At 53.0% G+C, this 17,477-nt stretch overlaps 1 protein-coding gene across 2 annotated transcripts in view; it reads right to left on the reverse strand.

Moving 5' to 3' along the window:
* The window catches only part of ADGRD2 (adhesion G protein-coupled receptor D2), a 381,222-nt gene that overhangs the window by 119,947 nt on the left and 243,798 nt on the right, over positions 1–17,477 (reverse strand). The gene's annotated exons all lie outside the window — the stretch shown is intronic.

Consider the following 17,477-nt stretch of genomic DNA (forward strand, 5'->3'; position numbering starts at 1 on the left):
GCAAATAGATATTGGAAGCTATTCAATTCAAGCCAGTTTAAAAATAGAAAAAGCTGCAGTAGCTCGAAATGTGTAGCAACATGCAGACAGATTCTAGCTTTTCTCTATCTAAGTGGTGCAAATAAATAAACTATTCTCTCTGCTTGTCATTGTAAGCCAATAAAATAAAGCAGGAGCAAAAAAAGCAACATTCTGTTTTCTTTGCTTAAACAGCTGCTTCAATTATGCTCCATTTATAATAGTTTGATGTGTCACAGGTCGCCTATTATGAAGAAATTAGAGACTGCTGTTCATATAGGAATTCCACAATCCCATGTATTATAAGGTAATAATTCCATATTAAAAAGGGGGGCGGAGCTTGCCGGCGCCGATGGCGGACGCCTGAAGGGAGAGCTCCGCGCCGTCACCACGAATAATACATTACTATCCTGATTCTGCTGGGCTCTGAGTGCAGCGGAGCCGTCGCCTGACCCCCGGCAACGCCCAACTGCTGAAAAGGCGCCTCTGGGAGAATCCGGGCTGCTGGAGGGAGGGGCGACCGCGGTTCGTGGAGACAGAGCGCCAGGCCGCTGAGCCGCGGCCTTGCCTAGCGCCCACCCCCGACAACATCGCCTGACGTGCGGCATGCTGGTCGGCCTCCACTCCGGGGGGCCCGGCCTATCAACTTAACCCGGAGACGGCCGCGAACCTGGGTCGGTGCAATAGAACCCCGCCCCACCCAAAGAGAGTATTGGAAACTGCGGACGCCGGACCACACCTGCCGCAGTAACCTATCTGGCGAGGGGAGGAGGCCGATCACGGTACGGCTCCTCTCCGGCCCTCCCTCGTGTTGGCAAGCACTGCTGATCACGGTGGGGAGTGAGTACTCAACGGCGACCCCCGCTGGCATGATAACGGGAGACGCCTGAGCCCTGCCGAAGTGAAGAGCGACCCCCACAATGCGAAACAGCACCTTGTGGAGCTGAAGCTCCTAAACGTGGCCTAGTGTGGCTCGGGGAGTCCAGGACCATACATACACGTGTCCGGGAGCTCGGGTGTGCTCCCGGCCGCTGGAAGCGGTTCCCCCCTTATTACCAACTACGCCGCAGCTGAACTGCGAACCTGGAAAACAGCAATAGCCACGTGGGAGCGAGCTGACAGAGCCCTGTCTGAGGAGACGTACTTGGCCGACCCTGGGGGCATCACCTTCCCACGGAGCACGCTGACGGGGCCGCAAGTGACCGGGACTTGAAGACTGGCGAAGTTGAGGGGCGACATAACGCTGAACTTCTAAAGGTGGGTGCGCAGACGAGCCGTGCGAAACGCGTAGAGGTGACAGTGCCCCTTCTTGATCCCGGATACTGGCCTTGGGCCCTCCACAGGAGCTGCGCGCACTTTGCTAATTTGAGGGAGTACTAGCCCGCGCTTCACCGACTAGGCCCACGATCTGGAGGTGCTGTGCCTGGATATTGGAGCCAAAGCCCGGATCTGCAGACGACGGTGGTTAATAGCTCAGGTCCCATTGGAGGTGTGGAAGACCCGGCTGATCGGGGAGAGACGGATCTCATTTGTAGACGGAGTATTGCGCGTGCGAGAGACCGGCCGCGCAGAGCCCGAGCCAGGAAGAGCACCTAGAAGGCTTGTGGCGGGACTTCGCCTCGCAGCCAAGTGATAAGCCACCATGGGCAAGGGAGATAAAACGCAGTCCAAGCTTGCTTTTGAACAGCGCCGAGCGAACCCCCAGACACGCAGGACTCCTCGTCTACGCAACAGAGCAAGATCCCGGAGAATTCGCTCTACGCAGACATCAAGGGGCTACTGGTCACCATGGAAAAGAGCCTTCAGGACAGCATGGCGGCGATAGGTACGAAACTTGATGCCCTCACTTATTGCATGGACCGGATGTCTGAGAGAGTGGACAAGCACGCGGAGCGATTGGACATGTCAGAGAGGCGCCTGACAGAGGTCGAAGAGGCTCAAATGGACCTAGATAAAAATTGTAAGCAGATTGGAAAGCTCCTCCAGGTCATACAAGATAAATCAGAGGATTTGGGGGCTCGCTCTCGGTGCTCTAATATTCGCATCACAGGAGTTTCGGAAACGACGCAGGTTGGAAAAATGGAACTGTTCGTAGAAAGATTGCTGGTCACGCTCTTGGGAGATAATGTCTTCTCGCCCATGTTTATAGTAGAGAGGGCGCATCGCACGTTGGGCCCGCGGCAGCGCCCAGGTGCCCCCCGAGACCAATTATAGCAAAGCTTCTGAATTACAGAGACAGAGACACTGCGCTACGACTGGCCTGAGAAACGGGCAATCTACAATTTGAAGGATCATCAATTTCATTATACCCGGACTTCACGGTGAAGGTGCAGGAGGAACAACAACACTTCGCCCCTTATAAACAGCAAATCCGAGACTTGGTATTAGACTATGCTATGTTGTACCCTGCGAAGCTGCGCATCAACCGACAGGGGCACTCTCACTTTTTCACTGATCCAAAGGAACTGCAGAAAGCTCTGAAAACGTGGACTAAGGAACGGAGGAACAATTCCAGAAGTCAGGATGGAGATCATGACCCAACCAATGGATTGGAAGAACAGGAATAGAGTCTTTGAAATGCTGATACAGCCCAGCTGATTTTCGAGATCAGCCGGAAGTGGACTTCTGATGGAGAACTGATCTGTGACTGACTGGGCCTTCCGCACACTGGGTCACTGGTGAAGACAGCTCCCCGGGGGAATGCGAGTGCTACAATGCCCCCGAGGCCTGGTGAGATCTTTCCCAATTATTTTCCCTTTTAATGCAAATCAGGCACTGACGTGTGTGAGTGTTGCTTTGACTCACAGTCTCTAGTTGTTAGCGGCTAATACGTGCTGAGTCTTGAGTGGAAGGGGGGGCGACCACACTGTTAACATTGGGGGTTTCCTGGTCTTTTGGGCGATGGCTCGCTATCAAGGGCCTTAGCGGAAAGTCGCAAATGGAAAGGGGCGACCACTAGGTCCCCCCGAACGTATGGTTGAGGGCCCGGATCCTCCGGGGAAGCCATTTTGGGCGGGGGGCGTGTCTCGGCTGGTATGCCCGAAGCGGCGTAGCCGGGGCGCGCCTTTTCCCGCCCAAGAGGGGTTGTCCTAGACACCTACACCGATGGCCACGCCCAGTAGGCGTACCGGCGGAGGGTTCACGCCCTCCCTAAGTGGAATAAAGAGAGCGGGAATCCGAAGAAGCATCCTCTTGTTCCTGTGCTTGGAAGCTGCACCCACTCGATGCACGTGAGCCCTCGACGGAACAAGGAGCATTTTTGAGAACTTGTAATTCTTGTGTTTCTCTTTGAGCGACTTCGAGGCTACGGATCCAGGACTGTGTTGGTCAACTTGGATCGAATATTCGAAAACAATGTCTGGCAAGAAGGCAGGAAAGAAACTCGAGACTGACCAGGTGCTTCGCATGCTGGTGAGCAGAATGACGAAGATCGATCCACATCCCGACGGGGGATTTTCGGGGGGAATCACTTTGTAGAAACCAACTATCGGCTCAGCATAACTCAGCGGTGGTGGAGAGGAAGATTGCAAAAGAGGTTACCCTGGGCCGGGTTGCAGGCCCATATGGGCACCCGCCCGTAACAAATTTCATCTGTTCCCCGTTAGGAGTGGTCCCCAAGAAAGACCCAGGGGAATTCAGGCTGATCCATAACTTGTCGGCTCCGAAGGGTCTCTCAGTGAACGATGCGATTGACCCGGAAGTTTGTTCGGTGCGGTACGCATCCTTCGATGATGCCGTCACCATGTTGAATCGCCTGGGGCCCGGAGCGCTGATGGCGAAGTCAGATATCGAGACGGCGTTCCGGTTGCTCCCGGTACACCCACGGGATCAGCGTCTCTTAGGTTTTGTTTTCCAAGGACGTTACTACATGGATAGATGTATGCCAATGGGTTGCTCCATCTCTTGTGCTTATTTTGAGAAATTCAGCTGTTTTTTGGAATAGGCATTCACCGATGCCACTGGGCATAGCCATGTTGTGCATTACTTAGATGATTTTTTGTTCTTGGGGGCAGCCGGCGACACAAAATGTGCGCAGGCGTTACAGGAATTTTGTATCCTCATGAAGGAATTCGGAGTGCCATTGGCACCAGGTAAGACGGTGGGACCAGCTACTTCACTGGAGTTTCTGGGAATTGAACTCGATTCTGTGGAGGGATGTTTCCGTTTGCCAGTAGGGAAAGTAGCAAAATTCAGGGCTTCCCTAGAACTGTGCCTTGGTAAGGAGAAAGTGACCCTGCATCAGTTACAACAAGCAGTGGGTCAACTTAACTTTGCCCTGAGAGTGATACCAATGGCCCGCCCCTTTCCCCGCTCTATCGCACAAGCCATGGTTGGTCTCAAGGAAGGACACTACCGCACGAGATTGTCTGCTGAGGTTCGCCAGGACATGCGCATCTGGTTGGCATTTCTGGCGGACTTCAACGGTCGAGTGGTATGGAACAGGCCGCCAGCGTCTTCGGACGAGCTGGGCTTGTGGACTGACTCGGCGGGGAGCGTGGGATTTGGCGCCATTTTTGGTAACCGATGGTCGGCGCAGACGTGGCCGACATGGTGGCACACCAGCGGTCTCACAGGTAACATTGGGTTCCTCGAGCTATTCCCAATTTTTGTGGCTCTGATGGCATGGCCGGACGAGTTCAGAGATTGTCTGTGGTATTTTGGTCCGACAATATGACTGTTGTTGAATGTATTAACAATCAGGCAGCACGCTGCAAGTGGATCTTGAGATTGTTGAAGGAAATTGTACTACTGTGCATGAAACTGAATGTACAGTTCAGGGCTAAACATGTGCCGGGTGTACTGAATCATGCAGCTGATGCACTCTCTCGTTCACATATGCAGGCGTTCAGGGGTTATCTACCGACTGCGGACCTAGCGGCGGCACCGTTCCCCGAAGCACTCTGGCTACTCGGTGCCCCGGATTACAAGACCTCGTGGCAGCAAGCTTAGCCCCCAGGACGATTAAGGCATACGAAGGAGCGTTTCGTTCCTATTGTGCATTTTTGGGTCCGGCAGGGGATCAGAAATGGGGGCAGGAGGATTGCTTCCTAAAGTTTATGGTAGCATTGCACAGGGAAGGCCGGTCGGTCGCAACGGCCAATAGGCACCGAGCGGCCATTTCATTCATGGCGCAGGTGCATGGCATCAAAGACCCAACATCTTCCTTTTTGGTAAAGAAAGCCCTTTGCGGCTGGCAACGCCTTGAAGGTCGTAGAGTAGACGAGAGGCGCCCAATTGGCTTAGAAAGGTTGTCCCTGCTTATGTCGATACTACCCACGACATGTTCCTCCCATTTCGAAGCAATTCTGTTCCGGGCCGCTTTCGCATTAGCGTTCCATGGGGCTATGCGGATGAGCGAACTCGTTGCAAAGAATAAGAAAGATGTGGAGGGGGGTCTATGTCGGGATCACATCCTGATCAGGGGTGATTCCATGGTAATCACAATAGCTAAATCCAAGACTGATCAGCGAGCTATGGGAGACAGTGTTGTTGTCCAGCGCTTGCGGGGGTCCCCCGTGTGCGCGATAATATGCATTGAGGAATATTTGGCGCTGAGGGCGGATATATGGGGTGGGAGTTTGCTGAGACACATCGATGCCACCCCACTGACGAGGTTTCAGTTTCAGAGGGTGCTAACAATGGCAATCGCAGCGGCGGGCTTGGACCCGATCGATTTTGGGACCCACTCCTTTAGGATAGGGGCTGCTACTGAGGCTACAGCCAGGGGTCAGAGTAATGAAGAGGTGAAACTGTTAGGACGATGGTCCTCGAATTGTTTTAAAAGGTATGTGCGATTGCACATGCTGTGAAGTCAAGTCACATGCATTCACGCTTCTTGTCTTCTGTTTGATTTACAGTTTCGCGAGCATATTATGCGGGCGGAATTTGCAGTCGACCCGGCACCAGGGGGCCAGCGGTCAGAGATCACCGGCTGAGGAGAGAGAGGTGTGGGTCGTGGGCCACTCATACGTGAGGCGGGCCGGGGACGTATTCAAAGCAGGTGACGCGACTCACGCAGCTGGGGAATACGGGTACAGAGTGACCTTCCACGGAAGGGGCGGGCTCTGTATTGACCAGTTTGAATCTTTTGTCGAGGGACTCTTAGGGCGGCGGAGGTCACCGCCATCTGTAATCATAGTACACCTGGGGGGCAATGACATGGTGACGCTCGGCAGGCGAGTATTACTCGAGCGAGTTCTGTCTACCGTTAGCTGGCTGGCAAAAAGAATCCCGGGGTGCACGATCGCATGGTCCCACATGATTCCTAGGAAGGTATGGCGGGGGGGCCTTTCGGTATCGGCACTGAACCATTCAGTAAAGAAGGTCAATAACAAAATCGGTAGGTTGTTTCGCTCGGCGCAGTTGCACAGTATTCCGCATGGGTGTATTCGGGGAGATCATATGTATCTAGATGATGGGGTTCACTTGTCCCGGGAGGGGAATGTCTTACTCATAGGAGACTTCATAGCTTGGCTAAGGGGTTTGAGGAAGCATGACCTTTAGGAGGAGTTTTGGGGGGGGCCGGATAGCCGGTCAACTATCCGGCCTGTGGCGGTAAGGTCATGATCAGTGAGCAGTAATTTCAAGGTCCCTAGAGGGGGGCACCAGCCACTATGGAGTGGAGCGCCCGGGGGGAGGCGGCCATAGGCCCCTCCCACGGGGAGGCGGCACCCACTAAGTATGGATCGCCTAGGGGAAGACGGCCATAGGCCCCTTCCAGGGGGGGAGGCGGCTATATGCCCCTCCTACGAATTACCCGGGGCCCGGATATCCGCGACGGCGGATGTGATAGACAGTGTGGGGTGGGGGGGAGTCCACGCTGCCTTCTTACAGACACCTCACACGGGTCCTCGGACGACCTTTAAGATGGCGGCGAGTTTAAATGGGGGGCCCCCAACAAGACAAGGGAAATTGGAGTTGGCACAGAGGGTACAGTCCTCTGCGCGGCCGCCACTCACACCGTGAGGGCGAGAGTTTTGGTAGTAGGGATCTGACACCGGTTGCGACCTTGCCGTTGGCCCGTAATGCTAGGATGTACAATTTTAATTTAGAAAGTATGCATTTGCAGGATGTTAGACTCGGCTAGGAAAACCTTTGTATTAGAGATTTGTTAAGGTTAGCCAATGTGACATGTCTTCATCGAAATGTAATAAATGAAAATTGTACATGATATGAAACTTTTATTTAATGTTTTAATTTTGTTTCATATTTTAATAAATACGGCCGGGAGGGTAACTCCCTCCCGCCTTCCAAAAGTTCAAATACTGCGTCCGTCTTCCCATCCTTGGGGATTGAGTTGGGAGGGGGTGACAGGCATCCCGGCCATATGGAAAGGGGCGACCACTAGGTCCCCCCGAACGTATGGTTGGGGGCCCGGATCCTCCCGGGAAGCCATTTTGGGCGGGGGCGTGTCTCGGCTGGAATGCCCGAAGCGGCGTAGCCGGGGCGCGCCTTTTCCAGCCCAAGAGGGGTTGTCCTAGACACCTACACCGATGGCCACGCCCAGTAGGTGTACCGGCGGAGGGTTCACGCCCTCCCGAAGTGGAATAAAGAGAGCGGGAATCCGAAGAAGCATCCTCTTGTTCCTGTGCTTGGAAGCTGCACCCACTCGATGCACGTGAGCCCTCGACGGAACAAGGAGCAATTTTGACCCACCCACCAGCCCCTTATGGCAATGTTAGTTCTGAAATAAAGTCTTTTTCTCTGAGTAACATCTTCTTCCCTCTGTGTGGCGGTATATGAAGGTATAGTTTAATGAGATGTTGTCTGTCTGAAGATACTCTTTTCTCTTGTGGTAGAGGTAAATATTGCAAGTAGACAGGGTGATGTTTTTCCCTTAGTAGGTAATCAAAATGTCGTATTTATTTTTTGGTCGGGCGGTAAGGTCATGATCGGTGAGCAGTAATTTCAAGGTCCCTAGAGGGGGGCGCCACCCACTATGGATGGGAGCGCCCGGGGGGAGGCGGCCATTGGCCCCTCCCACGGGGAGGCGGCACCCACTAAGTATGGATCGCCTAGGGGAAGACGGCCATAGGCCCCTTCCAGGGGGGGAGGCGGCTATATGCCCCTCCTACGAATTTCCCGGGGCCCGGATATCTGCGACGGCGGATGTGATAGACAGTGTGGGGTGGGGGGGGAGTCCACGCTGCCTTCTTACAGACACCTCACACGGGTCCTCGGACGACCTTTAAGATGGCGTTGAGTTTAAATGGGGGGCCCCCAACAAGACAAGGGAAATTGGAGTTGGCACAGAGGGTACAGTCCTCTGCGCGGCCGCCACTCACACCGTGAGGGCGAGAGTTTTGGTAGTAGGGATCTGACACCGGTTGCGACCTTGCCGTTGGACCGTAATGCTAGGATGTACAATTTCAGTTTAGAAAGTATGCATTTGCAGGATGTTAGACTCGGCTAGGAAAACCTTTGTATTAGAGATTTGTTAAGGTTAGCCAATGTGACATGTCTTCATTGAAATGTAATAAATGAAAATTGTACATGATATGAAACTTTTATTTAATGTTTTAATTTTGTTTCATATTTTAATAAATACGGCCGGGAGGGTAACTCCCTCCCGCCTTCCAAAAGTTCAAATACTGCGTCCATCTTCCCATCCTTGGGGATTGAGTTGGGAGGGGGTGACAGGCATCCCGGCCATATGGGGTGACGGCGCCAGGAGTTTCCCAGTGCCAAGATGTAATATGCAATTGCTACCTGTACTGATTTTGGCAACCTCTGCCCTCGCACTGGTCGCACACATGGGTCCCGCGAGGGACTACTTGGGTCTGTTGGGGGAGAGGGGGAGGGCAGTTTCTTCATGCTAGGCCGTGTTGGGGTTGGTCTGCTGTGGGAGGGGGGTGGGGAATCACGGGTAACGGGAAATGTTATGGTTTTGATATTGCTACACGGTGTATTCTCCCGAAGTGCTCTCAGAGTGCTTGCCTTAAGAGTCCGCATATCCAGGACTCATCCTACTTGCGGATGTGTCACACTGTCTCAGCTACAGAGAACAGGCAAATACACAGCCAGCCTCAATCAGCGCCCTTACATGGAATGTCAGAGGGTTGACTGACTTCAGGAAGCTAAGGAAGGTGTTAAGCTACCTCAAACAACATAATATAGATATAGCGTTGTTGCAGGAAACACACTTGCCACTCACGAGTAGAATGTTTCACAGTAGAGGCCTAGAAGGACACGTGACAGCAGCTGGGTTCACCACTCATGCCAGGGGGGTTATCACATGGGCTAACCCGAAATCAAACATACCAATACAGACGCTTAGTGCGGACACAGAAGGCAGATACGTGATAGCGTCCTGTAGGGGCCTGGGGCTGGATCTGCTAGTTGTAAATACATACGGCCCTAACTATGACTCCCCAGAATTCTACGAAACACTGGCTAATGAGATTGGTAAATATGGTAACCAGCACATAATATGGGGAGGGGATTTTAATTTGACACTTAACCCGGATATGGATAGATCCTCGGGCCCACCTCGAAGGCCTTCGGCAGCTGCACAAACGCTCATAGCAAAGCTTTTAGTGTTGGATATGGATGATGTATGGAGAAGCCGAAATATGGGACGCGGAGGCTTTACACACTACTCTGCTTACCATGAGATACATACTAGAATTGATTATTGGTTCACCACTGCAGGGGTTAACCGAAACATTAAACAATGTAAAGTGCTCCCACGCACACTGTCTGATCATTCCCCCATACTACTAGTTATAAAGGCCCCAGTGAGGAGAATCCCTCCTTTTACATGGCGTTTCCCACCATATTCGCTCCTAGACCCGATTTTCCGCGGGGAACTAGCGGAAGCGATCGACGTATTCTTTGAATAAAATGTAGGCTCAGTGGAGGACTTTCAGACAGTTTGGGAGGCATTTAAAGTCCATATAAGGGCATAGCGATGTCTAAACACTCCAGTGTTCTGAAGACGATAAGGAGCAAGCTGGCTGAACTAGAAAGTCAGCTACAAGCCCTTGAGGAGCAGAGACGAATTAGAACGGATGACGCCTCTGAGGAGGAGATCAAACTCCTTCTAACGGAGTTCCATGAGGTAGCAGATAGAGAGGTGCAACATTTGGGAAAATATGCCACGGCCCGCACGTACGGTGAGGGGGAGAGGTCTGGTTCGGCATTGGCCAATATCCTACGGGGTCGAAGGGGAAAACCACTGGTATCGGAGCTGAAGAATGTAGACGGGGACAGAGTCACAGATGAGGCAGGCATAGCCTCGGTCTTTAGAGATTACTACTCAGAGCTTTACTCTTCAAAGTGTGGTGACATGTCAGCCAAAATACTAGACTACCTAGAGCATATTAAGCTTCCGTTCCTTCCCAACTCACAAAGGGAATTTCTCATGTGCCCTATACAACTAGACGAAATCAGAGAGGCCCTAGCCTCAATGCGTTCGAGTAGTGCGCCGGGTATTGACGGACTGACGGTCGACTTCTAAAAAACTTTTCAAGAACAGCTACTACCGCACATCCACATGCTTTTGGAAGACATCTGCGTTCAGGGCAGCATGCCTGGCTATATGAGAGAAGCTATGATTGTCACCATACTAAAGCCGGGTAAAACGCAGGACGAATGCGGATCATACCGACAGCTGTCGCTGCTAAATGTTGACACCAAGCTCTATGCTAAAGTCCTAGCGACCAGGCTAGCTTTGCTTGCCCCTGAATTAGTGGCCCCAGAACAAGCAGGATTCATACCAAGCAGAAACCTGACATACAATATCAGGACGGTGTTGGGGACCATTCAATATGTTAAGCAGGACGTGCCGGCTGTAGCGCTTTTTCTCGATATGGAGAATGCGTTCGATTCTGTGGAATGGCCATTCCTCCATCCAGGTGCTACGACGAATGGGACTTGGAGATCCCTTCCTACAAACCCACGCCGAGCTAGGACGAGACACCTCAACCGGGATAGACATGTAGGCAGGGCTACTTGGGATAGGCACAGACACAACAATAGGCACTAGGATAGTAGGAGAAATAGTGAGATGGGACAGGATAACACGTTGAGGGAGTTAAAGTTGTAGCACAGTAGGACCACTTAGGGAGATTAGGCGGGGGGAGGGAGGGGAGGGGTTATTGACTACGCTGAGGGTTGTTGTAAGTTTGGTTTAGACACGAGCACTCGGGCCCAGCTGACTAACTGCTCAGACATTAATTAGGGAGATGTTAGGGGGGTGCAGGTGGAGAAAAGCCAGAAAATGCATGTGAAGAATGCATCCAGTATTACCGGGGAAGGCATCTGAATGTTGACCAACTGCAACCAAGGTAACACCGCCGGACCCCCGGGTTGTCGGCAGACAGTCCGTGTAAAACAATGACTAAGAATTGTCTGGTGGGGGGCGTGGCTTGGCGGCCGAACATGGCGGTCGCATAGCTGTAGGGCTCTGTGAGTGAGGCAGTGACCCCACTACAATCCGATCAATAATCCGCATAATTCAAACCTCTACTCGGTGGAACCCGGATACAGGACCGAGCGGGACTCGCCTGGAAGAAAAGCGGAGGAAATCGGATGCCGGGAGACGGATTTATGACCGCCGACATCAAGGGGCCTGCCTTGATCCTGCAGCACCGGGCTCTGGTGTGGTCGAGGGCCGGGCGGAAGTGAAGGCGAGGCGGGTAGGGGTGACTGGAAGTGCATGCTGACCGGACCCACCCCGTAACACACTGCGACCGAAGACCGGAGCGCTCCCCTGGGCCCCACAGAGTGTCCGCACTTCAGAATCCCAGCGGACGGAGACGTCAAATGGACGGCGCGGGCAAAGAGCAGCACCCGACGCACGGAAAATATCCCCCCCTGAAGTGAGCCATATCTTGCGGGGAGGGGAGGACGAACCTCCCGTTCGGGACGGTCATCCGCAACGTAATCCGCCACCTGACCCCCCCGGACTGAAAGAGACCGCGAGCTTACAGCCGCCCGCGGCACCCGCCGCTGCACACAGGCAATTCGCGCCGCTTCGCGAGCGCGAGGTTCGGTCTTTGGAGGAGTCCCTTTCCCTTCCACACGTCTGGGGAGCGAGAGGTGAGCTGAACTGCAGCGGAGGTGGGGGCATGAGCTGGAGGCTATCAGAGACTCGGGCGGGGAGCCCCAACACCGATCTGACAACTAATGCATTGCCCAGGGCCCGGGAGAGGATTTTGATTTTGCAGCATTAAGACACAGTGGGCACCGGAGTGGTTTTCTAGTGGTCATCGCCGGCCGCCTCGATCACAGGGGCGGCCAGCGGCAGAGAGTGCGGTGGGCAGAGAGGAGAGCTGGGCACGTTGCTCTGCACATTAGTTTGACTGCCCATTCAGCGAGCAGGGGCGATAGGGGTGCGACACCACTGGGAAACAACTTTACCCTGCTGAATACGGACACCCACATCCTGGGTTCATCTGTCACGGGTCCGGTGGACAGCGAACACTACGGAAGGGACTATGGCTGGCAGAGGCCCGAAGCACAATGCGTCGCAGTCTAAATTGGAGAAATTTGCGTACAACAGACAGGAGCAACCTCATGCGGAACTGCGCACATCGACGGGGAAGACGCCTGACACCGAAGGAACAAAGAAGGCAACACTCGACGACGTGATGAAGGCATTAGCGCAAGTACAGGCCACAGTGGGGTCCACGGCCACTGAAGTCTCACTCCTCAGGGCGGACTTTCAAAAAATGGGCGAAAGAGTGAAGCAGGTCGAGGTGGTCGCCAAATCTTTGGTTGAAGATGTATCAGACCTACAATTAGCAATGGAGCGAGTGGAAGCGGAGAATAAGACGCTGAGAGAGAAGCTGGATGACCAGGAGGGGCGCTCTAGGCACAACAACGTAAGAATTATTGGGGTTCCGGAATCGGAGGAAACGGGGGCCATGGACCTGTATGTGGAGGATCGGATCAAGTCGCAGCTCAAACCCAAGGGTTTATCGCAATTCTTCTCCGTTGAAAGGGCACACAGAGTTCCAGGGGGTAAACCCAAGCCCGGAGCCCCCCCCAGACCCATACTGGCAAGACTATACAACTTTCGCGACCGGGATGCGATCCTACAGGCTGCAAGGGTGGCCGCGCCGCTGCGGATTCAGAACTCTACCGTGGCCTTTTTCCCGGACTATACTGTGGAGGTGTCACGCCGGAGGAGGACCTTCCTTGAAATCAAGAGAGAACTGAGAGCCAAGGAACTGCCATACTCTATGCTGTTTCCGGCCTGGCTGCGAGTGGTTGCGGACAGAAAGGTATGTTTTTTTGATACACCAGAATCAGCGCGTGAATGGCTGGAAGGGTGGCGACAAGTTGGACTTCCCCGACGATCGAACAGAACAAATCAGAGCCAACATGGGGACAGCCAACCGAGATCTCAAGCGTCAGGTGGATTTGAATTGACGTGCTCTCCCATGTGAGACAACACTAATACGCTGGAAGACGTGGAGGAATAGTTTCCCGGCATCAAGCCTAATGCACACTGTCATGGCTTCCTGAATGGGACCCGGCTTGGACACTGTTCCGGGGGAGACCGGAGAGGGCAGGGGCACTGTCTACTCCGGAGGACACTTCACCCCAACAAGCAAGTACTGTTCATGGGTTGGGTAAAGCACTCTGCTGAGTTGGGGTGGCGGGCAGTTCTAAGCTTGTCTGGCAGGGAGGCAGGGAGGGGGGAGGAGAGGGGGGGTTGTTTCAATGTTCAATGCAAACCGCAAACTGAAACAGTTTATACATTTCTCCATGTTCAGATTGTGAATGGAAAGGAGAAGTTGGTTGAGTTGTTTAGAGCTTCACAGGAAGAGTCGGGTTATGCTGGGTGGTACCCACGCCGCCTAATGGGTAGGGTGGGCTGGGTCATTGTGGCTGCAAGATGCAACGGACATACGTACATTTTCACGGTGGTACATGGCCGGTTGTTCACAACGTAGTCGGGTAGATCCCAGGGAGCACCCCTTCGCATATTAACATGGAACGTACGGGGATTGGGAGACAAGGTCAAACGTGGGCTAGTACTTACTGCATTGAAGAGACAGGGGCCGGCGATAGCACTCCTTCAAGAAACTCACCTATAGGGCAGTACTTCCAAGGCGCTTGATAGAAGAGGGTATAAAATGGTGGCACATTCTGAGTTCACATTAGGGTCTCGGGGGACTGGGATTTTACTTAAGAAATCATCACAGTTTATTCCACTGAGTACAAAGATTGATGGGCAGGGTTGCTTCGCGGCCCTGATGGGACAGTGGGAAGGTAGGTCTCTTAATGTGGTCTCGGTATATATCCCACCAGCACTTCACTCGGTCATGCTTCCGGCCCTAGGTGAGTTCTTACTGGCCCTCCCGAAGGGTGACATCATACTTGGGGGGGATTTTAATGCCACTATAGACGGTTCGCTAGACAGGTTCCCCGCCGCAGGCCCGACCGGGGGTTCATCACATCTCCAACGTTTTCTGACAGCTATGGGGCTGGTAGATATGTGGCGACATGCCCACCCCAACATGAATCAATACACTTTCCACTCTGCTGTCCACAACAGTCTATCAAGGATAGATTACTTCTTGGCACTGGGAGACGGCATACAGCACGTAGACAGCATAGACATTCAACCTAGAGGCATATCAGACCACTCACCGATTACATTAACGCTCTCAACCCAGGAGACAACACGCAAACGACTTTACCCCATACAGGCTGCATGTCTCAAAGTACCCAAGGTCAGGAAAGCACTCCAGAAGGCAACAACGCATTACTTCGAAGAGAATCTAGAGTCAGTGCAATCGGCAGCGATCCTATGGGAAGCATACAAGACAGTGTTAAGGGGGCACGCAATTACCACACTTACGGGCTATAGAAGAGAAAAGGCGCGCGAGTTGGCCGAACTAGAGCTGGTGCTGAGGGAAGCAACAAGCGAACACGAAACACACCCCACGCCGGACACGGCCCATACATTGCACCTCCAACAACACTCATATACGGAATATTTGCGGCACCAAGTGACAGGACAGATAACGGAAACGAAGAAAGGAATATATGACATCGGGGATAAAGCAGGTAGGATGCTGGCCTGGCTAGACAAAAGGGGGGGGGGGTGCGCTAGAGGTATCCAACAAATAGAAGACAGAAGGGGCACACTACATACAAGCCCGGAGCGAATTACTGAAATACTCGCTGACCATTTTGAGGGTGTCTACATGTCTGACAGGGAGGTGACGGTAGAAATGGCCAGGGCGGCATTAGAACCTATCCACACACCGAGGCTGCAGCCGGAGGCATCAGCTGAGCTGGAGGCAGATATAACCACGGAAGAAATCCAATTACCAATACGGGCGATAAAACCCGGCAAAGCGATCGGCCCAAATGGCATACCGGTAGAGTGGTATCAGGCCACATCGGAAAAGCTTAGTAAACACCTACTGGCCATGTATAAGGAATGCTTAGCGAGAGGAGAGCTCCCACCGGACCAGAGAGTAGCAACAATCATTGCGATACCTAAACCCGGAAAACCTCCGGAAAAGTGCAATTCCTATCACCCCATATCCCTGCTTAATGCAGAAGTTAAAATACTAGCCAAACTCCTGGCTACCCGATTAATGTCGCACCTGCCTGACCTCATACACCCAGACCAATCCGGGTTCATGCCGCACAGGAACACAGCACTGTATTTGCGAAGAGTGCACGGGGTGTTGGCAAGAGCGGATTCGATCCCCGAACCAGCGGTGATACTGGCCCTCGATGCAAAAATGGCATTTGACCTAGTTGAATGGAACTACCTGTTTGAGGTCCTGGCACACTTAGGGTTTGGACCCAAATTCATAGCATGGGTCAGACTGTTGTACGCGAGACCAATGGCGCAGGTAGTAACGAATGGCCATATCTCGCACACCTTCCCCTTGGGAAGAGGAACTCGACAGGGCTGCCCCCTGTCGCCACTGCTCTTCGCAATCGCCCTAGAACCTTTAGCACACCTGATACGATCTACCCCATTGGTAAGGGGGATTTCTTGGGCTGGGGGCGGGGAGGACCGCGTCGCCCTATATGCAGACGACATGCTCGTATACCTCACAGACCCGGAACGTAGCATTCCAGCGCTTCTGGCACTGTGTGATGAACATGGGAAAACCTCGGGATACACACTGAATTGAAACAAATCGGAACTGTATGTCTTGAAGGGACCGGGCCCGACACTGAGTGCTCACTCCCCCTTGACCGAAGCCGGATCCTCCTTTAAATACTTGGGCATACATGTCACCAAAGACCCGGTAGAATTTGCACATAAAAATCTGAAACCACCTTTGGAACGGACTTCCCCTAACGATGCTGGGTAAGGCTGCATTGTACAAAATGATGTCCCTGCCCCGTTTCTTGTATATCCTGGAGAATACACCGTACCCGGTGGCACCAGGTTACTTCAGGAAAGTGTCAGCGTTGGTGGCGAATCTTCTATGGGGTAACCGCCCGGCCCGCATCACACAGGCCAAATTACACAGAGGGTGGTACGACGGGGGGATTGCGCTGCCAGACCTGAAGTTGTATTACTGGGCGGCACAGCTGAAAACCATCAATCAATGGATCCATGCCCCCCAAAATGACCCAGCATTCAGAGCAGACAGGACACAGCTGGGGGCAAATACCCTGCTAGCCCCACTGTACGACCAACGGGTAACACGCAAGCTGACGGGACCCACAAAACTCACAGCTGAGATATGGCACAAGGCACTGTCGACACTAGGTTGGAAATGGAGAATAACTAAACTTACTCCCCTGTGGGACTCCCGAGAGCTGGGGAACTTACGGAATAGCAAGGGTTTCTCTCAATGGGATGAGATTGGACTGTCCACAGTGGGAGACTTATGGGAAAGAGGCACAGTGGTTCCATTTGCACAGCTGAGAGAACAATATGAGCTAGGAGCACGAGAAGAGTTCCGATATGCGCATATTCGACATGCACTGCTTACAGCCATCCCCCCCGAGACGGAAGTACCAGAGGCCTCCCCGCTTGAAGACCGCCTCCTTACGGACTTTATGTTGGAGCGAGCCACCTCGCTCACATACCGTAAGTTAATAAATAATTTGCCAGATCCCATGACCAAACTTAAGGAAAAATGGGAGGGTGACGTAGCAGCTATGGATGAGGCCGAATGGAATGAAGCAGTGGCCTCGCCCAAGGAAGTGGGCATCTCAGCTAAGTTCCGGCTCATACAGCTCAAAATTTTACATAGAGTGTATTAATCTAGAACGACACTACACCTCATACACCGCGCCCAACACCCATTCTGCCTTCGAGGGTGTGGGGAGGAAGGGACGTTCTTTCACACGATATGGGATTGCCCACGCATTCAAGATTACTGGAGACGTGTGCTGCACACAATATCACAGACTATGGGGACATCTCTGGTCCCTGAACCACGAAAATGCCTACTCAATGTGTGGGAACCTAACGATTTGTCTAGGCACGGCCAGCAATGGGTTACATTGGGCATGATAAT

The sequence above is a fragment of the Lissotriton vulgaris genome, chromosome 5, assembly GCF_964263255.1.
Source record: "Lissotriton vulgaris chromosome 5, aLisVul1.2, whole genome shotgun sequence".
Classification (NCBI taxonomy): Eukaryota; Metazoa; Chordata; class Amphibia; order Caudata; family Salamandridae; genus Lissotriton; species Lissotriton vulgaris.